This window comes from Macaca fascicularis, chromosome 8 (genome assembly GCF_037993035.2).
Source record: "Macaca fascicularis isolate 582-1 chromosome 8, T2T-MFA8v1.1".
Classification (NCBI taxonomy): domain Eukaryota; kingdom Metazoa; phylum Chordata; class Mammalia; order Primates; family Cercopithecidae; genus Macaca; species Macaca fascicularis.
This window is the reverse complement of record NC_088382.1, coordinates 32,461,003-32,483,920: the sequence shown is the minus strand read 5'-3', so window position 1 is coordinate 32,483,920 and position 22,918 is coordinate 32,461,003. Positions and strand designations below refer to the sequence as shown.

The following is a 22,918-nucleotide window of genomic DNA, read 5'->3' as shown; positions in this document are numbered from 1 at the left end:
GCCATGATGATGAGCTGGGGTCTCCCTGCCCCCACCCAGTCCACCAGTGTCATGGACTAGTCCCCCACCCCCCAAATGTACCTGGAGAATGGCAGCTCTCTCCTCAGTCGAATACAAGGAGTTGGTAAGGGAAGGGAGGTCAGGTCCACCCTGGTGAGAGGTGAAGACAGCTGGGCTTCTGGGTCACGTGGGGACTTGGAGAAGTTTTCTGTCTGGCTAAAGGATTGTAAACACACCAACCAGTGCTCTGTGTCTAGCTAAAGGTTTGTAAACACACCAATCAGCAGTCTGTAAAAATGCACCAATCAGTGCTCTGTGTCTAGCTAAAGGTTTGTAAACACACCAATCAGCACTATGTAAAAATGCACCAATCAGCACTCTGTAAAATGGATCAATCAGCGCTCTGTAAAATGGACCAATCAGCAGGACGTGGGCAGGGCCAAACAAGGGAATAAAAGCTGGCCACCCAAACCAGCAGCAGCAACCCGGTCGGGTCCCCTTCCACGCTGTGGAAGGTTTGTTCTTTTGCTCGTCACAGTAACTATTGCGGCTGCTCACTCTTTGGGTCCACGCTACCATTATGAGCTGTAACACTCATTGTGAAGGTCTGTGGCTTCATTCCTGAAGTCAGCAAGACCACAAACCCATCGGGAGGAACAAACAACTCTGGATGCACCACCTTTACGAGCTGTAACACTCACCGCGAGGGTCTGCGGCTTCATTCCTGAAGTCAGTGAGACCACGAACCCACCGGGAGGAACAAATAACTCCAGACACACCATCTTCAAGAACTGTAACACTCACTGAGACGGTCCGTGGTTTCATTCTTGAAGTCAGCGAGACCAAGAACTCACCGGAAGTAATAAATTCCAGACACAATTTGCCCACCACGAAGGGACACTCACCAAGCAGTGAGTACCATTGGACCCCTTTCACTTGCTATTCTGTCCTATTTTTCCTTAGAATTTGGGGGCTAAATACCAGGCACCTGTTGGCCAGTTAAAAGCAACTAGCACAGCCTCTGGACTAAAGATGTGGGTGTCAGGCTTTCTGGGAAGGGGCTCTCTAACAATCCCTGACTCTTTGGAGTTGGGAGTGTTAGTTTGCCTGGAACCAGCTTCTGCTTTTCCTGTACTTCTGGGCTGAGCCGAGGGTTGACAGAGAGGAAAGCCATATAGCTCTGGGTCCTGATAACAAGTTGGTTGACCCTGCAGCCATGAGCAGAACTCTCAAAGTCATGTTGCACAAGCGAGACTCACCCATCTATCCTATGTATCCTGACCCTTGCCTACTGGGTCCTAATGCCTATCAGACAAACTTCCTCTCACCTCTCTTCTCCAAAGCTAGTCTCACTTCTAAAATCCACTCCCTGTCTCTGGTGCTTTTCTAGTTTCTCCTACAAGAATGGTTTCTAGTATAAACTTCAGGACTCTGTTACCTTCTTTAAGCACCCAGGCTCACCAATCAGAAAGACATAATTTTTGCCCAAAACCCCATCAGGGCGGGGGACTATCTGGAATTTTAGGATCCCTCCTCAGACTAGCAGGCCTAACAAAAGCTATTCCTGAAGCTAGGATATGGGGAGCCTCAGAAATGGTATCCTTCCTATTCAAATGAGGACAAAAGGCATCACTCTTCCAACCCTGGAGATCCCTTCCCTCCCTCAGGATATGGCCCTCCACTTCATTTTTGGGGCATAACATCTTTATAGGACAGTGGTAAGGTCCCAATACTAACAGGAGAACACTTAGGACTCTAAAAGGTTTTCGAGAATGTGTTGGTAAGGGCCACTAAACCCGACCTTCCTCGGTCCTCCTTGTGGTCTAGGAGGAAAACTAGTGTTTCTGCTGCTGCGTCAGTGAACACAACTATTCTGATCATCAGGGTCCAGGGACCGTTGCGGGTTCTTGGGCAAGAGGTGTTTCTGCTGCTGCGCCGGTGAGCGCAACTATTCCTATCAGAAGGGTCCAGGGACCATTGTGGGTTCTTGGGCAGGGGTTGTTTCTGCTGCTGCATCTGTGAGTGCAACTATTCCGATCAGTAGGATCCAGGGACTGTTGTGGGTTCTTGGGCAGGGGGAGATACAAACCAAAACCATGGGTGATTTTGTCTTTCAGATGGGAAACACTCAGGCATCAACAGGCTCACCCTTGAAATGATCCTAAGCCGTTGGGACCAATTTGACCCACAAATCCTGAAAAAGAAGTGGCTTATTTTTTTCTGCACTACGGCTTGACCCCAATATTCTCTCTCTGATGGGGAAAATGGCCACCTGAGGGAAGTATAAATTACAGTACTATCCTGCAGCTTGACCTTTTCTGTAAGAGGGAAGGCAAATGGAGTGAAATACCTTATGTCCAAGCTTTCTTTTCATTGAAGGAGAATACACAACTATGCAAAGCTTGCAATTTATATCTTACAGGACGACCTCTCAGCTTACCCCCATATCCTAGCTTCCCTATAGCTCCCCTTCCTATTAATAAGCCTCCTCCAGGCTGAGCACAGTGGCTCGCACCTGTAATCCCAGCACCTTGGCAGGCTGAGGCAGGCAGATCACGAGGTCAGCAGATTGAGACCATCCTGGCTAACATAGTGAGACCTTGTCTCTACTAAAAATACAAAAAATTAGCCAGGCATGGTGACAGGCGCCTGTAGTCTCAGCTACTCAGGAGGCTGAGGCAGGAGAATGGCATGAACCTGGGAGGAAGAGGTTGCAATGAGCCAAGATCGCACCACTGCATTCCAGCCTGGGCAACAGAGCAAGACTCTGTCTCAAAAAAAAAAAAAAAAAAAAAAATGCTTCCTCCAATTTCCCCCACCCAGAAGGAAACAAGCAAAGAAATCTCCAAGGGACCACAAAAACCCCTGGGCTATTGGTTATGTCCCCTCCAAGCTGTAGGGGGAGGGGAATTTGGCCCAACCCAGGTACATGTCCCCTTCTTCCTCTATGATTTAAAGCAGATCAAGGTAGATCTGGGGAGGTTTTCAGATGATCCTGATAGGTATATAGATGTCCTACAGGGTCTAGGGCAAACCCTTGATCTCACTTGGAGACATGTCATGCTATTGTTAGATCAAACCTTGGCCTTTAATGAAAAGAATGCAGCTTTAGCTGCAGCCGGAGAGTTTGGAGATACCTGGTAATTTAGTCAAGTAAATGACAGAATGACAGCCAAAGAAAGGGACAAATTCCCTACCGGTCAGCAAGCCGTCCCCAGTATGGATCCCCACTGGGACCTCAACTCAGATCACGGGGACTGGAGTCGTAAACATCTATTGACCTGTGTTCTAGAAGGACTAGGGGGAATTAGGAAAAAGCCCGTGAATTATTCAATGATGTCCACCGTAACTGAGGGAAAGGAAAGGAAGAAAATCCTGCCTTCCTTGAGTGGCTATGGGAGGCCTTAAGAAAATATACTCCGCTGTCACCTGACTGACTAGAGGGTCAATTGATCCTAAAAGATAAGTTTATTACCCAATCAGCCGCAGATATCAGAAGAAAGCTCCAAAAGTGAGCCCTGGGCCTTGAACAAAATCTGGAGGCATTATTAAACCTGGCAACCTCAGTGTTCTATAATAGGGACCAAGAGGAACAGGACCAAGAGGAACAGGCCCAAAAGGAAAAGTGAGATCAGAGAAAGGCCTCAGCCTTAGTCATGGCCCTCAGATAAACAAATCTTGGTGGTCCAGATAGGACAGAAAATGGAGCAGGCCAATCACCTGGTGGGGCTTATTACCAGTGTGGTTTGCAAGGGCCCTTAAAGATTGTCCAACGAGAAACAAGCCACCCTCTCATCCATGTCCGCTATGCTGAGGCAATAACTGGAAGGCACACAGCCCCAGAGGACAAAGATTCTCTGGACCAGAAGCCCCCTACCAGATGATCCAACTACAGGACTGACGATGCCCAGGGCAAGAGCCAGCTCATGCCATCACCCTCACTGAGCCCCTAGTATGTTTAACCATTGAGGGCCAGGAAATTGACTTCCTCCTGGACACCGGCATGGCCTTCTCAGCGTTAATCTCCTGTCCCAGATGACTGTCCTCAAGGTCCGTTACCATCTGAGAAATCGTGGGACAGCCTGTAACCACGTATTTCTCCCACCTCTTTAGCTGTAATTGGGAGACTTTGCTCTTTTTCACATGCCTTTCTTGTTATGCCTGAAAGTCCCACACCCTTATTAGGGAGGGATATATTAGCCAAAGCTGGAGCTATTATCTACATGAATATGGGGAACGAGTTACCCATTTGTTGTACCCTACTTGAGGAGGTAATCAACCCTGAAGTGTGGGCATTGGAAGGACAATTTGGAAGGGCAAAAATTGCCCACCCAGTCCAAATCAGGCTAAAAGACCCCACCACTTTTCCTTATCAAAGGCAATATCCCTTAAGGCCTGAAGCTCATAAAGAATTACAGGATATTGTTAAACATTTGCAAGCTCAACACTTAGTAAGGAAATGCAGCAGTCCCTGCAACACCCCAATTCTAAGAGTACAAAAACCGAATGGTCAGTGGAGACTAGTGCAAGATCTCAGACTCATCAAAGAGGCAGTAATTTCTCTATATCCAGTTGTACCCAACCCCTATACCCTGCTCCTTAAATCCAGAGGAAGCAGAATGGTTCATTGTTCTGGACCTCAAGGATGCCTTCTTCTGTATTCCCCTGCACTCTGACTCCCCGTTTCCCTTTGCCTTTGAGGATCCCACAGACCACACATCCCAGCTTACATGGACAGTCTTGCCCCACGGGTTTAGGGATATCCCTCATCTATTTGGTCAGGTACTGGCCCAAGATCTAGGCTATTTCTCAAGTCCAGACACCCTGGTCCTTCAGTATGTGGGTGATTTACTTTTGGCTACCAATTCAGAAGCCTCATGCCAGCAGGCTACTCTAGATCTCTTGAACTTTCTAGTTAATCAAGGGTACAAGGCATCTAGATCAAAGGCCCAGCTTTGCCTACAGCAAATATCTAGGCCTAATCTTAGCCAGAGGGACCAGGGCCCTCAGCAAGGAACAAATACAGCTTATACTGGCTTATCCTTTCCCTAAGACATCAAAACAATTGCAGGGGTTCCTTGGAATCATCAGCTTTTGCCAACTATGGGTCCCCAGATACAGTGAGATGGCCAGACCACTCTATACTCTAATCAAAGAGACCCAGAGGGCAAATACTCATCTAGTAGAATGGGAACCAGGGGCAGAAACAGCCTTCAAAACTTTAAAGCAGGCCCTAGTACAAGCTCCAGCTTTAAGCCTTCCCACAGGACAAAACTTCTCTTTACACATCACAGAGAGAGCAGAGATAGCTCTTGGAGTCCTTACTCAGACTCGTGAGACAACCCCACAACCAGTGGCATACCTAAATAAGAAAATTGATGTAGTAGCAAAAGGCTGACCTCACTGTTTACAGGTAGTTGCAGTGGTGGCCATCTTAGTGTCAGAGGCTATCAAAATACAAGGAAAGGATCTCACTGTCTGGACAACTCATGATGCAACTGGCATACTAGGTGCCAAAGGAAGTTTATGGGTATCAGACAACTGCCTACTTAGATACCAGGCACTACTCCTCGAGGGACCGGTGCTTCAAATGTGTACGTGTGTGGCTCTCAACCCTGCCACTTTTCTCCCAGAGGATGGGGAACCAATCGAGTATGACTACCAACACATTATAGTCCAGACTTATGCTGCCCAAGATGATCTCTTAGAAGTCCCCTTAGCTAATCCTGACCTTAACCTATATACTGATGGACGTTCATTTGTGGAGAATGGGATACGAAGGGCAGGTTATGCCATAGTTAGTGATGTAACCATACTTGAAAGTAAGCCTCTTCCCTCAGGGACCAGCATCCAGTTAGCAGAACTAGTGGCACTTACCCGAGCCTTAGAACTGGGCTCCCCTTTCTAGGTCCTGTGGCAGCCATCTTGCTATTACTCACCTTTGGGCCCTGTATTTTTAACCTCCTTGTCAAATTTGCTTCCTCTAGAATTGAGGCCATCAAGCTACAGATGGTCTTACAAATGGAACCCAAAATGAGCTCAACTAACAACTTCTACTGAGGACCCCTGGACCAACCCACTGGCCCTTTCACTGGCCTAAAGAGTTCCCCTCTGGAGGACACTTCAGCTACAGGGCCCCTTCTTCACCCCTATCCAGCAGGAAGTAGCTAGAGTGGTCATCACCCAATTTCCAGCAGCAGTTGGGGTATCCTATTTAGAGGAGAGAATGAGAGGTGAAGCTGGCTGGCCTTCTGGGTTGGGTGAGGACTTGGAGAACTTCTCTGTCTAGCTAAAGGATTGTAAACACACCAATCAGCGCTCCGTGTCTAGCTAAAGGTTTGTAAACGCACCAATCAGCACTCTGTAAAATGGATCAATCAGCGCTCTGTAAAATGGACCAATCAGCAGGATGTGGGCAAGGCCAAATAAGGTAATAAAAGCTGGCCACCCGAACCAGCAGCAGCAACCCACTCAGGTCCCCTTCCATGCTGTGGAAGCTTTGGTCACAATAAATCTTGCTGCTCCTCACTCTTTAGGTCCACACTACCGTTATGAGCTGTAACACTCACCACAAGGGTCTGCAGCTTTATTCCTGAAGTCAGCAAGACCATGAACCCACTGGGAGGAACAAACAATTCTGGACGCACTACCTTTATGAGCTATAACACTCACCGCGAGGGTCTGAGGCTTCATTCCTGAAGTCAGCGAGACCATGAACCCACCAGGAGGAACAAACAACTCCAGACACACCATCTTTAAGAACTGTAACACTCACCTTGAGGGGCTGCAGCTTCATTCTTAAAGTCAGTGAGACCAGGAGCCCACTGGAAGGAATAAATTCTGGATAGACTGGGAAAGCTAGACTTTCTCTAATCCTGGCTTTTTTGGGCCCAGAAGGTTCTGCCCTTTGGGGTGGTGCCAAACACGCCTCCAGCATAAATGACTGCAGTTACAGCTGACGTGCACAGAAGCAGGGAGGGGGGTTTCTATCCTGCTCATTCTGTCTTTCCTTCCTGGTGAGAAAGTGGTCTTTTATCATAAAATATGTTATTCCAATTATGCCATGAAATGGGGTTAAATATCAGCAAGGTGATGGTTTGCTTCTCTGGTGGATGTTTAATTTTTAATTTTTTTTTTTTTTTTTTTTTTTTTTTTTTTTTGAGAGGGAGTCTTGCTCTGTTGCTGAGGCTGAGGCTAGAGCACAGTGGTGCAATCTTGGCTCACTGCTACCTTCACCTCCCAGGTTCAAGTGATTCTCCTGCCTTAGCCTCCCGAGTAGCTGGGGCTACATGACTGGCTAATTTCTGTATTTTTAGTAGAGACACGGTTTGCCATGTTGTCCAGGCTGGTCTCGAACTCCTGACCTCAAGTGATCCAACTCCCTCAGCCTCCCAAAGTGCTGGGATTACAGGCTAGATGTTCTACTTTGATCCCAGACCAGCAGCTCTGCTCAATGCCAAGAGGGTGCTGGACCCCGTGGGGATGTTCAGGAGGAAGGTTTGCAGGGACATGAGGACCCAGGCAGAGACTGAAGAGGGGAAAACCCCAACAGAAGAATTTCAGGACACTTGCTGCAGCTGCATGTGTAAACCTGAAAGTTGAAGTGATGGGGAAGATATAGAATTGCTTTGGCTTTTTATCTGGGTCCTGCTGGTCTGTGGTCTGCCGATGGTAACCTCTCCTCACTTTCTAGCACAACCGGGATATATCTTTCAGACACTGCAGGGCTTGACGGAAGATCTAAACCATTTGCTTGGACATTCTCCCTGCTATTGTGATTGGCCTCATCTGTCTGAAACCTTGCTGACCCCAGCTTATCTGGTGTTGGACCAAATGGCCCTGGAGTCTCTGCATCCTCTTCAGGGTGACCTGCGCATATCCTCAATCCCTGCCCCCGCAAGCCACAGGCTGACCTACCTGGCCCTCAACTGCATGGGCCCCAGTGAAGTACATTCCTTTTGAATCCAGGCCCTCCCTTTAGTTTGGAAGATTGCTGGAAATAGCTCCCAGCACTTTGGGAGGCCAAGGCAGGCGGATCATGAGGTCAGGAGTTTGAGACCAGCCTGGCCAACATAGTGAAACCCCATCTCTATTAAAAATACAAAAAATTAGCTGGGCGTGGTGGCAGGCACCTGTAATGCCAGCTACTTGGGAAGCTGAAGCAGGAGAATGGCTTGGAGAGGTTGCAGTGAGATGAGATTGTGCCCCTGCACTCCAGCCTGGGTGACACTGCAAGACTGTCAAAAAAGAAAAGAGAGAGAGAGAAAGGGAAAGAGAGAAAGAGAGAAAGAAAATAAATCAGATAACCTGCAGTTGTTAAGCCACTTCCATATCCTGGGCTTGGTTTGATCAGGGGGAGCAACTAAAAGATTGATTACAATTATAAACCGTGGGTGGAGACAGTGGCTTACACCTGTAATCCCAGCACTTTGGGAGGCCAAGACAGGAGGATCATTGGAGGCCAAGAGTTCAAGACCAATATGGATAGTGAGACCTTGTTTCTGAAAAAGAAAAAAAAATGTAAATTGTGATTATGATAAATGCTCAGGTATCAGCATAAAAGGGTGTTGCATAATTTGTGTTCCCTTTTTTAGCACTCACTTTTTTGTTTTTTTGGGTTTTTTTGAGTCAGGGCCTCACTCCATTGCCCAGGCTGGACTGCAGTGGCACAATCATAGCTCAGAATAGCCTTGACCTCCTGGCCTCAAGCAGTTCTCCCACCTTGGCCTCCCAAAGCACTGGGATAATAGGCATGACACACTGCGCCTGGCCTCTTTCAAGAGCACTGTGTATGAAGCTGTTCTTCTTTGGGCAAGCCTTGGCCTCCATTTGAAGACCCTCAGTCTTCTGCTCTTGCCTCTGCGTATTCTATTGCTTGAAAGCATTCATTCTCACGGTACCCAAGTCAACATCCTAGTCCCAATTAGAGTCCTGAGGCCCACTTGTGTTCTAAATGCAGGTGGCATGTTTCCACTTCTATGTCCAGCCAATTAGCTCTAACCTAAATGGCCTAAAAACAAATGTCCATCTCAGGATAACCTATCCTTACCTTGCCTTCTTCTGTAGGCCAGGGTTATTCTCCAGGTAACTAAGTTGAAGTCTCCAAGGATCTTCAGAAGGAAGGAAAGGTGGCTAAAGCTTTGAGTGTCTTCTCTAGCATTGCTCTGTCCACGTAGACCCTTGGGGACAGGACGAGGTGAGACTAGTGAGGGGCCCAGGGGCAGGTGTGTCCCCTGAGAGTGGATGCCTCCTGACACTTTGCTTCCCACCTTGCTTCTCCCGTTGACCCTTCCTTTCCATTCCCAGAGCCACAAGCCAGGTTCCTGAGCTGATTCTTACCATAACTTTCCAGATGGGTTTCCCACTTCCATCCTTCTTCTCCTTTCAGTCCAAGGACATTTCTACTGTTGCCTCCTTCCAGCATCATTCTGCTAGGCACAGTCACATCTCCCTATGTTCCTAGAACACCATGAAGCCACTTCTCACCCAGGATTGTGGGTTTGGGGGTTTGGTTGGTTTTCTTGGGGGTGCAGGGGAGACAGGGTCTCATTCTGTTGCCCAGGCTGCAGTGCAGTGGCACAATCATGGCCCACCACAGCCTTGACCTCTGGGGCTCAAGCAATCCTCCCACCTCAGCCTCCTAAGTAGCCGGGACTACAGGTGCATGCCATCATGCCCGGCTAATTTTTTTTATTTTTTGTAGAGACCAAGTCTCTCTATTTTGCCCTGGCTGGTCTTGAACTCCTGGGCTCGAGCAATCCTCCCACCTCGGCCTCCCAAAGTGCTGGGATTACAGGTATGAGACCCCATGCCCAGCCCAGGGTTGTGTTTTTTTTCTTGAGATATCTGTCCCTGTCTTGAAGGCAGGTGCTGTGACCATCGATCTTTGTGCCCCCACATGTAACAAAGTGGCATAATCACATAATGAGTAAGAGGAAGTCAGCGGGGTGGTTATGAATGTGGGTTCTGCAGTCAGGACAGCTGCATTCAAATCCTGCCTTGCTCTTTATCCACCTGTGGCAAGTCACTTAGCCTCCCTCACTCTTAGATTCTCCATCTCTAAAGCAAGATCATCAAACTATCTGCCTCATAGAACTGTTGGCAGCAGGGTGGTTGCTCATATTTGTAATCCCAGCACTTTGGGAGGCCAAAGTGGGCAGATTGCTTGAGCTTAGGAGTTTGAGATCAGCCTGGGCAACATGGTGAAACTTCATCTCTACAAAAAAATTTGTTTTGAAAATGAGCCAGGCTAGTGGCCCGTGCCTGTAGTCCCAGCTACTTGGGAGGCTGAGGTGGGAGGATCGCTTGATCCTGGGAGGTGAAGGCTGCAGTAACCTATAATCACACCAATGCACTCCATCCTAGGTGACAGAGCGAGACATTGTCTCAAAAAAAAAAAAAAAAAAAAAAAGACTTGGCAGAGTTGAATAAGACTGTCACTGTCACAGGGTTTTCTTCAATAAATGCTAGTCACTATTTTTTTTTTTTTTTTTTTTTTTTGAGATGGAGTCTGGCTCTGTCACCCAGGCTGGAGTGTAGTGGCATGATCTCAGCTCACTGCAACCTTCACCTCCCAGGTTCAAGCGATTCTCCTGCCTCAGCCTCCTGAGTAGCTGGGATTATAGGCACCCACCATCACACCCGGCTAATTTCTGTATTTTTAGTAGAGATTGGGTTTCACTGTGTTAGCCAGGATGGTCTAGATCTCCTGACCTCGTGATCCACCCACTTGGGCCTCCCAAAGTGCTGGGATTACAGGTGTGGGCCACCGTGTCCGGCCTCTTTTTTTTTTTTTTTTTTGAGACAGGGTCTTGCTCTGCCACCCAGGCTGGAGGGCAGTGACTGAACATGGCTCACTACAGCCTCTACCTCCTGGGCTCAAGCAATCCTCCTGCCTCAGCCTCCCGAGTAGCTGAGACCACAGGCATGCACCACCACACCCAGCTAAGCCACTATTATTAATAAATGTTTGCTGAACCAAACTGACTGCCTTATACTTCAATGTCTGATCACTCTTCCTACATTTTCACTTTTTTTCCATCACTCTTCTGATCAAAATCTCCTAGAAGCTAGGCATGGTGGTACACACTTGTGGCCCCCACTACTTGGAGGCTGAGGCAGGAGGATTCCTTGAGCTCAGAAGTTCAAGACCAGCCTGGGCAACATAGCGATTCCCTGTCTCATAATGAATGAATGAATGAATTAAAAAATCTTCCAGGGTCCTGCTCCATGTGGATAAAACCCCAACTCCTTAGCTTAAGTAGAATTTTTTTTCCTTTTAAAGCTAGAAGGAACTTTATTGATAATTTATTTTCTTATTTCTTTTTTTAGATTTGCCTTGGCATATAGACCTTTGAAAAAAATACATATATAGTTTTAATTATTAATAGTTTTTGGGGTAAAAGTGGTTTTCAGTTACATGGATGAATTGTATAGTGGTGAAGTCTAAGAGGATTTATTTTATCTCTGTTTAAAAAGCACATTTAGGATTGTTTAAATGTTTCTTTCAACACTAGTTTTATAAAGCTTATTTTGTAATTACTAGGCAGTCACAAGAAAATGAATCCATCAGAATGAACTTCTTAGTGAGCAGCTCTAAAAACCTGCCCATAATCCAGTGGCTCCCAGTCGTAGCTGCACATTAAAATCACCTGGGGCCTTTAAAAACATACCAGCGCCTGGGCCCAACCCCCAGAAATTCCAGTCCAATTGGTCTGGGGTGTGGCTGAGCACTGGGTTTTTTTTTTTTTTTTTTTTTTTTTAAAGCTCCCAGGTGAGTCAAATATGCAGCCAGTGTTGAGTGGCACTGTTGTCACCTCTGCTTCTTCACACCTGAACCTTCGTCTGTCGACTCATCTGCAACCACACAGTTCTCAGGTTCTTTCTCCTGGGCCCCATTTGCCTGGGATAGGGCGAACTCACCCCAGTTCCTGCCCTGGAGCAATTATACAGACGTACCTTCTAAGGCAAACAAGCCTTGTCTTCAAATCAGGCCACAAACACACCTTGACCCACCCTCATAACTTCCTGGATTCTTGATCTGGTTTATGGTTTACCAATAACATCCTGGATGGAGAACCAGTTTCGGACTTTCGGTGACCTAGTCACCCCTTGGCTGGGGCTGGAATTTCATGTTATCTGGGCTCCTTGATGGTCCCGGAGTGGGCGGTGATTATTTTTCTTTGGTCCTTGGTGCTGCACCCACTGAGTGCCACCTTGATAGGTTCTAGTTTCTCAGCTTTTGCAAACTGTAGCTTTCGTTCTGCAGTTCTAAACCCTCTTGCCCCCACCAGCCCCCAACCTCAGCCACTGGGGCCTTACAGGTCACCAGCTTCCACTTACTCTTCTGATAAAGGACTAGGTGACGAACTGAACATTGAAAAACAAGGAAGAGAGAAATTTGGAATAAGTTAATCTAGGGAAAGCGGGGGCAGTCTTTTGGGTTGATCCAACACAATTTACCTTTCCTTTTTTCTTTTTTTTTCAAATAGAGATGGGTCTCGCTATGTTGCCCAGGCTGGTCTCGAACTCCTGGACTCAAGTGATCCTCCCACCTTGGCCTCCCAAAATGCTGAGATTACAAACATGAGCCACTGCAACTGGCCACAATTTACCTTTTCTTTGGTGTCTTAGGAACCTGAGGATAATGCATGGGGTATTCCAGTAGACTGTGCAAAACCCACCATCTTCTCATTTCAATATCACGGTTTCTGCTACTTATCTATTCCTGCCTCCTTTTTTGCTTTCCCCTATTTTATCACACGCAGCACAAGGAGCCCAAATAGAAAAGCACAGTTACTTATACCGTCAGAGCAAGAATGAAATTTCAGAATCAAAGGAACCGTCTGGGACTATGGAGTAGGCAAGAGTTACAGGTGACAAGGATTCAACATGTATATAGTTCCCTAATACAAGGCTTGCACCACTTGTCTGGGAGGGCCATGCTCTTAATGAATGTCCCTGCAGTAGACTTGAGACTCATGATCTTGTCCCTCCTTGCCTTGAGTCATGCAAGTGTAACAGACTCGCAGGACACAGCCACAAGTACCACTGTAGAAGCAGGTGCTACCTCTCACATCAGCTCACTACATTCCTTCTGCAGTTGTCAGCTGAGAGCCACCGAGTTCACAGTCTGTTCAGGGGAACTCAAGACATTAAAATCAACTAAAAGATGCATCAAGAATGAGGTCGGGTGCAGAGGCTCCCGGCTGTAATCTTAGCACTTTGGGAGGCCAAGGTGGGCAGATCATATGAGGTCAGAAGTTTGAGACCAGCCTGGCCAACATGGTGAAACCCCATCTCTACTAAAACTACAAAAAATTAGCTGGGCATGGTGGCATGTACCTGTAATCGCAGCTACTTGGGAGGCTGAGGCACAAGAATCACTTGAACCCAGGAAGCGGAGGTTGCAGCGAGCTGAGATTCCACCATTGCACTCTAGCCTGGGTGACAGAGCGAGACTCGGTCTCAAAAACAACAACAACAACAACAAAGAATGAGGAAATCTACACTAAGGAATGAGAACTGTGTGCAATTTACTCTGTAATTAACTTAAAGTTACTTATGTAAGTCAGAACAATAAATAATATAGGGAAATTCTCTACATCTTGGTGAAACCTTTGATAAATTTCTTTGCGGAGTTTCCTTATTTCCATTTTTTGTTGTTTGTTTGTTTGTTTTGAGGCAAGGTCTCACTCTGTCACCCAGGCTGGAACAGTGGTGCGATCGTGGCTCACTGCAACCTCAACTTCCTGGACTCAAGACTTCCTCCTCAGCCTCCTGAGTAATTGGGACCACAAGCACATGCCACCACGCCCAGCTAATTTATTATTATTATTATCTGTAGAGATGGGATTGCAATATGGCTGCCTAGGCTGGTCTTGAACTCCTGGGCTCAAACAATCCTCGCCTTGGCCTCCCAAAGTTTTGGATTACAGGTGTGAGCCACCGCCCCCAGCCTGGAGTTTTCTATTTCTCATGGTTTACCTCAGCATCAGCATCCCATTCTAGTCTGCAATGGAAAAGTCATTTCCTTATAGCATGAGCCTTACAGCTAATTCCAGAAATTTCATATTCACAGTTAGCAATCACTCAACCTTCAGACAGTACTAAAACATTTTATTTGATTATTTTTAAAAAGCACCAAAAAAAAGTGTTGATTACAGAAAATTGGGAAAATATGAAAAGTATAATAAAAAAGTAAAATACGTCATAATCTTCCCACTCACATATAATAGTGTGAATTGTTTGTTTCTAGTTTTTCTTTTTCTTTTATTATATATATTCATATACATTCATTGTTTGACTAAAAATTGGATCACACTGTAAACTGCTTCTTAAAGTTACTGTTTTTTTTTTTTTTTTTTTTTTTTTTTTTTTTTTTTTTTTTTTTTTTTTTTTTTTTTTTTGAGACGGAGTCTCGCTCTGTCACCCAGGCTGGAGTGCAGTGGCCGGATCTCAGCTCACTGCAAGCTCCGCCTCCCGGGTTCACGCTATTCTCCTGTCTCAGCCTCCCGAGTAGCTGGGACTACAGGCGCCCGCCACCTCGCCCGGCTAAGTTTTTGTATTTTTAGTAGAGACGGGGTTTCACTGTGTTACCCAGGATGGTCTCGATCTCCTGACCTCGTGATCCGCCCGTCTCGGCCTCCCAAAGTGCTGGGATTACAGGCTTGAGCCACCGCGCCCGGCCTAAAGTTACTGTTAAAATGAGTTTTGGCTGGGCATGGGAGCTCACACCTGTAATCCCAGCACTTTGGGAGGCTGAGGCAGGTGGATCACCTGAGGTCGAGACTGGCCTGGCCAACATGGTGAAACCCTGTTGCTACTAAAAACACAAAAATTAGCTGGGCATGGTGGCTTATGCCTATAGTCTCAGTTACTTGGGAGGCTCAGGCACAAGAATTGCTGAAACCCGGGAGGCAGAGGTTGCAGTGAGTCGAGATCATGCCACTGCACTCCAGCCTGGGCAACAGAGTGAGACTCAGTCTCAAAAAAAAAAAAAAAAAATTAGTCAAGTGTGGTGGTACACATCTTCAGTCCCAGCTACTTGGGAGGCTGAGGCAGGAAGATCCTCTGAGCCCAGGAGTTTGAGGCTGCAACGAGTTGTGATCACACCACTGTACTCCAGACCAGGTGACAGAACAAGACTCTATCTCTTAAAAAAAAAAAAAAAGAATAAGCCGGGCGCGGTGGCTCATACCTGTAATCCCAGCACTTTGGGAGGCAGAGGTGATCACAAGGCCAGGAGTTCGAGATCAGCCTGGCCAACATAGTGAAACCCTGTCTACTAAAAATACAAAACTTAGCTGGGCATACTGGCAGATGCCTATAATCCCAGCTACTCAGGAGGCTCAGGCAGGAGAATTGCTTAAACCAGGAGGCGGAGGTTTCGGTGAGCTGAGATTGCACCACTGCACTCCAGCCTGGGCAACAGAGCAAGACTCCATCTCAGAAAATAAATAAATAAGTTTTAAGGTCTAAAAACATGAGTTTTAAGGACTGCATTTATTCATTAGAACATGCAACATAAAGCAAAAGGACTGTATTTAATGACTGCATCCCATTGTTAAAAGAATTAATACATTACATACATGTCACAGTTTATTTCCCTATTGTTGAAAATTTAAACTATTTTCAATTTTCAAATGTTATAAATAAAGCCCAGTCAACTATCCATAACTATAAATGTTTAGGAACTTCTTTAATTATTTCCTTAGGATAAATTTCCCGGAAGTGGAATTACTGACTCAAAGGTACAAATATGTTTAAGACTCTTGAAATGCACATTCAAGTTGCTCTCCGGAAAAGTTACACCAGGCTGGGAATGGTACCTCACACCTGTTATCCCAGCACTTTAGGAGCCCAAGGCAGGAGGATCACCTGAGGTCAGGAGTTCAAGACCAGCCTGGCCAACAGTGGTGAAGCCCCGTCTCTACTAAAAATACAAAAATTAGCCAGGTGTGGTGGTGGGCACCTGTAATCCCAGCTACTCGGGAGGCTGAGACAAGAGAATCACTTGAACCCGGGAGATGGAGTTTTCAGTGAATCGAGATTGCGCCACTGCACTCTTGCCTGGGCGGCAGAGTGAGACTCCATCTCAAAAAAAAAAAAAAAAAAAAAGAAAGAAAGAAAGAAAGAAAAATGAAAAGTTGCACCAATATAAACTTCTACCACAAAGATCTGAAAGTGTGTTGTTCACAGGGGCTGTGCATGTGTGATTTTAGCAGTTAAAGCACCACATTTCACAAGACTCCTCCACAGGACTTGAGAAGTCCCAGTTTTCAGCAATGAATGGGGAAGACTGAGGACAAGCAGAAAACTTGAATGGTAGTTGAAAAAGCGGGGTTGAAAGTAACACTGGTTTCGGTGTCAAGCAGTTAGTGCACAGACTGTCCACCTACCATGGTCATTGGCCACTGATACTGATTTGTAGTTCCCAATAATAGACACTATTATTAGGGACAAGGGCTGCTATAGTTCTTGCTGGGCATGATAGGACTTCAGTGTAGAACTCATGTGCTTTGTCACCATAAGCGTGGACAGTCTGGCTCCGCCTTTGCCTGTGGAGTAACTGTCGTGCTTTGTTTGTATTGAGATAGTGTAATCTTTAACACCATGAATATTATGATCAGGTTTTCTAAGAGTTCAGATTACAATACTAATGCCAGCAAGACCCAGTGGTCACTGAAAAGGAAGGTTAAGCAACTGTGCTATTTTAATGACAGATAGAAGGACAGGGGTGCCTGATTAAGGAGGCAAATGTCAGAAGCAGCACATACTTGATGGGTGGGGTGTGGTGACAGGAGATAAGGCACATATAGAGTAGATTCTCACAAGTCTGGGGTGAGACAGGCAAGACTTTCTCAAGCAAAAGGTTTTTTGGGTTTTTGTTTGTTTTTGAGACAGGGTCTCACGCTGTCACCCAGGTTGGAGTGCAGTGGCGTGATCACGGCTCACTGCAGCCTCAAACTCCTGGGTTCAAGCAATCCTCTTTCCTCAGCCTCCTGGTAGCTGGCACTACAGGTGCGCAATACCGCACCCCACTAATACTTTTATTTTTTGTAGAAACAGTCTTGGTATGTTGCCCAGCTGGTCTTGCACTACTGGGCTCAAGGGATCCTCCCACCTTGGCCTCCTGCCTCAGCTTCACCGGGCCAAAAGTTTTTCTGTTTCTTCAAAAGACACCAAAAAGGCTGGGTGTGGTAACTCACACCTGTAATCCCAGCAGTTTGAGAGGCAAAAGTGGGATCACTTGAGGCTAAGAGTTTGAGACCAGCCTGGGCAACATAGCAAGACCCTATTGCTACAAAAAATAAAACTATTAGCGAGGCAGGGTGGTGTGCACCTGTCTCAGCTGCAGGGAGGCTGAGGAAGTAGGATTACTTGAGGAAGCAGGATCACTTGAGCTCAGGAGTTCAAGGCTGTAATGAACCCTAATGGCACCCCTGCACTCCAGCCTGGATGACAGAGTGAGACTCCGTCTCAAAATAATAATAATAATAAAAATAATTAGCTTGAAGTTACCACGCTAAGGAACACACATTATCATATCATTCCCTTGATTGCTCTATGAAACACCAGTATATCAAAGAATGGGTTAGATCACACCAACAACAGTCACCATGAAGGGAACCAGAACATGCCACTTTAGCATATCGATTCTTTTGAGCTGAAGGCAATTGAGAAACAGCAGATGTGGGAAGAGCTCTCTGTCCTCCTCCTATCTGTCTAAAAATAAGGCACATATTCCCCCTTAAAATAGGTAACTCTCCCCTTGCCCCAGAAGAGAAGAGCATTTTGATCACTGGATACAGGTAGAAGACATTGAGACCAGTTTGCATAAACAGACCTTACTAATGAAACCCTTATCTTGCATTAGTTCCCCCATATATTTCTGTTGTTGTTGTTGTTTGAAACAGAGTCTTACTGCCTCCCAGGCTGGAGTGCAGTGGTGCGATCTCGGCTCACTGCAATCTTTGCCTCCCGGGTTCAAGCGATTCTCCTGCCTCAGACTCCAGAGTAGCTAGGATTACAGAAGCCTGCCCCTACACCCTGCTAATTTTTGTATTTTTAGTAGAGACAGTGTTTCACAATGTTGGCCAGGCTGGTCTCGAACTCCTGGCCTCAAGTGATCCGCCTGCCTCAACCTCCCAGAGTGCTGGGATGATAGGCGTGAGCCACCACACCTGGCCAGTTCCCCCATATATTTCTAGTTACTCCCCATGATTGTCCCTTCAAGCCCAAACCACTTTGTTTTTATTTATTTTATTTTTATCTTGCAGCTGCAGCTCAAAGGACTCTTTTCCTTGTGAAAATGGTATATAAGCACCTGCTTCTTTGAGTCTCACTTCTTTTCTGTAAATGCCTGTGTATGTAACTGTTAAAAAAAAATTTTTATCTTTTCCCCTGTTAATCTGTCTTTTGTTCATTGAATTATCAGGCCTCAATTACTGAATATAAGACAGTGGAGGGAAGGTTTTTCCTCCCCAACAACAACAAAATGTTCTCTCTACTTCTTAGGTACTTTCACCAAAAAAAAAATTTTTTTTTAAATCATCCTCTTGATTTCTATGAGGATTTTAATGAAACTATAGAAAACATATTCAACAAAATTATTGATACATAATATTGATATATTATCCAAATATAAACTAGGCCTTGCTGGTCTATCTGCATATATGGCAAATAGTACAAATATAAATTTTGGGAAATTTCATTCCATCTTTATATTTCTTACCAAAGACAATAAAAAGGATCTTTCCTGTTCAATATCCTGCACACCTTGTACACCACATTGCTAAAAAGGAGTGTGACTTGGTTACCTGTAACACTGACGCTTTCATTATGAAAGTTTTGGTCACTTGTTAGTTTCCTCCAAGCTGCAGGATTACTTAATGAGATAATAGATGTTATAAAAATGGAAGGAGGTAGTTTCCTTAGATATGTGCTCATAAGATAGCTGTCTGGCTGCCAGCTATAAAAAATTATTATTGTTATTATTATTGAGACAGGGTCTTGCTCTGTTGCTCAGACTGGGGTGCAGGAGCATGATCATAGCTCACCACAGCCTCGGACTCCTGGGTTCGAGTAATCCTCCCTCCTCAGCCTCCCTAGTAGGTGGGACCACAGATATGCATCATCATGCCCGGCGAATTTTTTTATTACTTGTAGAGAGAGGGTCTCGTTATGTTGCCCAGGCTAGTCTTGAACTCCTGGACTGGACTCAAGAGATCCTCCTGCCTTGGCCTCCTAAAGTGCTGGGATTACAGGCAGGTAATTAAATATTGTCTATAAAGTTGTATTCTCAAAATGTGAGACAAGGGCCAGGTGCAGTGGCTCATGCCTGTAATCCCAGCACTTTGGGAGGCCGAAGCAAGTGGATCACCTGAGGTCAGGAGTTCAAGCCCAGACTGGCCAACATGGTGAAACCCCGTCTCTACTAAAAATACAAAACTTAGCCAGGCGTGGTGGCGCATGCCTATAATCCCAGCTACTCAGAAGGCTGAGGCAGGAGAATCGCTGGAAATTGGGAGGCAGAGGCTGCAGTGAGCTGAGATTGCACCAGTGCACTCTAGCCTGGGCAACAGAGCGAGACTCCATCTAAAAAAAAAAGTTACCAAAAAAGGGCAGCCAAGTTAAACAGGACTTTCTCATTTCTTTACTAAAACTACAACTTATTTGGAATCCAGTTTTTATTTCATAAAATCAGATTACATCTGTGCTTTAAACCCATTTTTCCCGAGAGGGATTTAACTTATGACGGCATCCAATGTCCTTTGGAATGTTTACAAATGATAGATATCTTAGATGTGGATTGTCTATATGATGGATGTATAGATGCAGAGAGCCTCATTGAAAACAGCTGGTTTACAAAACAAGACTGTAGATACAAAGCAGATGGACATTTTTGGAGTGTTGGAAATGAATTCTCCTTAGTCTAAAAATCCTAAGGATTCCACGCTTACACGCTTTTGTTGAGATGATATTAAGCTTGATGTCATCCCAAGAAATCGACACCACAAATTAGTACACCATGGGATCAATAACAGCAGAGCTGCAGGTCAGACTGAATTTTCCATTTGACCATATTCAGTTCACCACTGCAGGAAAAAAAAGAAGGATATCCTAAAGGCTGCAGGCATTTCAGAGAAATATTATTGGAAAAGGAAACAAAGAGTAAAAATATGCTGTATTATGGAACAGAAAGAAATATGTCGTTGTTTTTTGTTGTTGGTATTTTGAGACAGAGTCTGTTGCCCAGGCTGGAGTGCAGTGGCATGATCTCCGCTCACTGCAACCACCGTCTCCTGGGTTCAAGTGATTCTCCTGCCTCAGCCTCCCAAGTAGCTGGGATTATAGGTGTGCACCACCATGCCTGGCTAATTTTTGTATTTTTAGTAGAGACAGGGTTTCACTATGTTGGCCAGGCTGGTCTCGAACTTCTGACCTTGAGTGATCCACCCGCCTCAGCCTCCCAAAGTGCCGGAATTATAGGCATGAACTGCCGCACCCAACTGTCATTATTTTTTATTAGATATAGGTTAATATTTGTTTAACTAGTCCTATTGTATTCATGCTCTCCTTTTGAAGAGTATTACATTTGTGTATTTTAAGAATATATGAGGCCCAGGTGGAGTGACTCATGTCTGTAATCCCAGCACTTTGGGAGGCTGAGGTGGGCAGATTGCTTGAGCCCAGGAGTTCAAGACTAGCTTGGGCAACATAGCAAAACCCTATCTCTATAAAAAATACAAAAATTAGCTGGGCAAGGTGGCACATGCCTGTAGTCCCAGCTACTTGGGAGGCTGAGCTGGGAGGATCACTTGAGTCCAGGAGGTTGAGGCTGCAGTGAACCGTGTCTGTGCCACTGAGCTTCAGCCTGGCTGCAGAGTGAGATCTCGTCTCAAAGAAAAAAAGGAAAAAAAAAAAAAAAGAATACACAATAATATGATCTATACAATTTAAATATCTAATAAAGAGTTAAAAAATTGTTATATCAGGCCAGGAGCGGTGGCTCACGCCTATAATCCCAGCACTTGGGGAGGCTGAGGCCGGTGGATCACTAGAGGTCAGGAGTTCGAGACCAGCCTGGCCAATATGGTAAAACTCCGTCTCTACTAAAAATACAAAAATTAGCTGAGTGTAGTGGTGCACACCTGTAATTCCAGCTATACAAGAGGCTGAGGCAGGAGAATAGCTTGAACCCAGGAGGTGGAGGTTGCAGTGAGCAGAGATCACACCACTGCCCTCCCCCTCCAGCCTGGGTAACAGAGTGAGACTCTGTCTCAAAAAAAAAAAAAAAATTGTTGTATCAGAGAATCCAAAGAAACATTATAAAATATCATTATACTTTCTTGCACATTATTTTTAATTACTTCTATTATTACTACTAATTGCCCCTGTTAACTAGTCTTATGTGGTTTTGTTTAATAGCATTTACGGAAGAAAAGTAACACAGAATATATAATTTTAAATAAATACCTATTTTTCATGTTTTATGTTAAAGTAGTAACATATATGTGTAAATATTATATATACATACGTGTGTGTGTGTGTGTATATATATATATAGGTCTGGTATGACTGTTTCTCAGTTGACTCTCTAAAAAGCTGGTCACCATACCCCAAAAACTAGGCATTAGCTTTTTGCTAAAAGTTTGCTAGCCAGGTAGTGGCTCATGCCTGTCATCCCAGCACTCTGAGAGGCTGAGATGGGTGGATCCCTTGAGCCCAGGAGTTCAAGACCAGCCTGAATAACATAGCAAGACCACCCACCCCCCCATACCATCTCTTAAAAAAAAAAGTTTGCCAAATTGTTAGACAAGAAAATGTATGTTAAATAATTATTTGATTAATAACTTTTGAGAAAATGTACATTTCTTTGATTCCTAGGGAGACTGAACATTTTTCACATGTTCATTGTTTACCAAATGACTTCCTTTGGCGCAGCCTGGTTTTAATGTTTGCCAACATTTCCACTGACCTCTTTTTGTCTTTTTTTGATTTGTTAAGACTTCTTTAGGACTATACCCCTATGCCTATCATATATTGCAAAAACATCTCAAATTGTTGCTTGCTCTTTATGGTGGGTTATTTGGACATACTATAGAAGTTTTTGTCTTCTGAGTTACCTCTTTTTAGTTTTTCCTTAAGGAGACAGTTTCATGCAAGGTTAAGAGTGGGGCTCTGGGCTGGGCATGGTGGCTCATGTCCATAATCCCAACACTTTGGGAGGCTGAGTGGGGAGGATCACTTGAGCTCTGGGCAACATAGATCTCATCTCTAAAAAATAAAATATATATATTTTAAATAAAGAATGGGGCTCTGGGCCAGGCGCAGTGGCTCATGCCTGTAATTCCAACACTTTGGGAGGCCAAGGCAGGTGGATCACCTGAAGTCAGGAGTTTGAGACAAGCCTGGCCAACGTGGCAAAACCCCATCTCTACTAAAAAATATATAAAAATTAGCCAGGCATGGTGATGGGCACCTGTAATCCCAGCTACATGGGAGGCTGAGGCAAGAGAATCGCTTGAACCCGGGAGGCAGAGGTTGCAGTGAGCCAAGATCGCGCCAGTGCACTCCAGCCTGGCAGACGGAGCAAAATTCCGTCTCAAAAAGAAAAAAAAAAAAAAAGAATGAGGCTCTGGAGTTCTAAGTTTGAGTCCCAGCTCCACCTAGATAGACTTTGAGCAAGTATCTCAGTACTGTTACTATTATTGATGTCTTCTCCCTTTGCTCGAGATCAGCTAAATATTCACTTTTCTTTTCTTTAGTTTTTCAAGTTTTTATACCAAGCATTTCATTTGTCTGGAATTCACATTGGTAAACGACGGCGAAGTCATCCTCTGTTTCTAGGGAGGTTTTGCTTTCCTCCCATACAAGATGGAAACGGGTGAGCCCGCAGCAGCCGTCCCTCTGT

The 22,918-nt window shown here is 45.3% G+C and overlaps 1 long non-coding RNA gene across 1 annotated transcript; it reads left to right on the top strand.

Annotated features, from left to right (window-relative positions):
• The first annotated feature begins 479 nt into the window (after nt 1-479).
• LOC141407578 (uncharacterized) lies at nt 480-2,391 on the top strand. The gene is made up of 2 exons (XR_012417183.1): nt 480-911; nt 2,118-2,391. It is a non-coding gene; the product is annotated as an uncharacterized lncRNA (long non-coding RNA).
• Nucleotides 2,392-22,918: the final 20,527 nt, after the last annotated feature.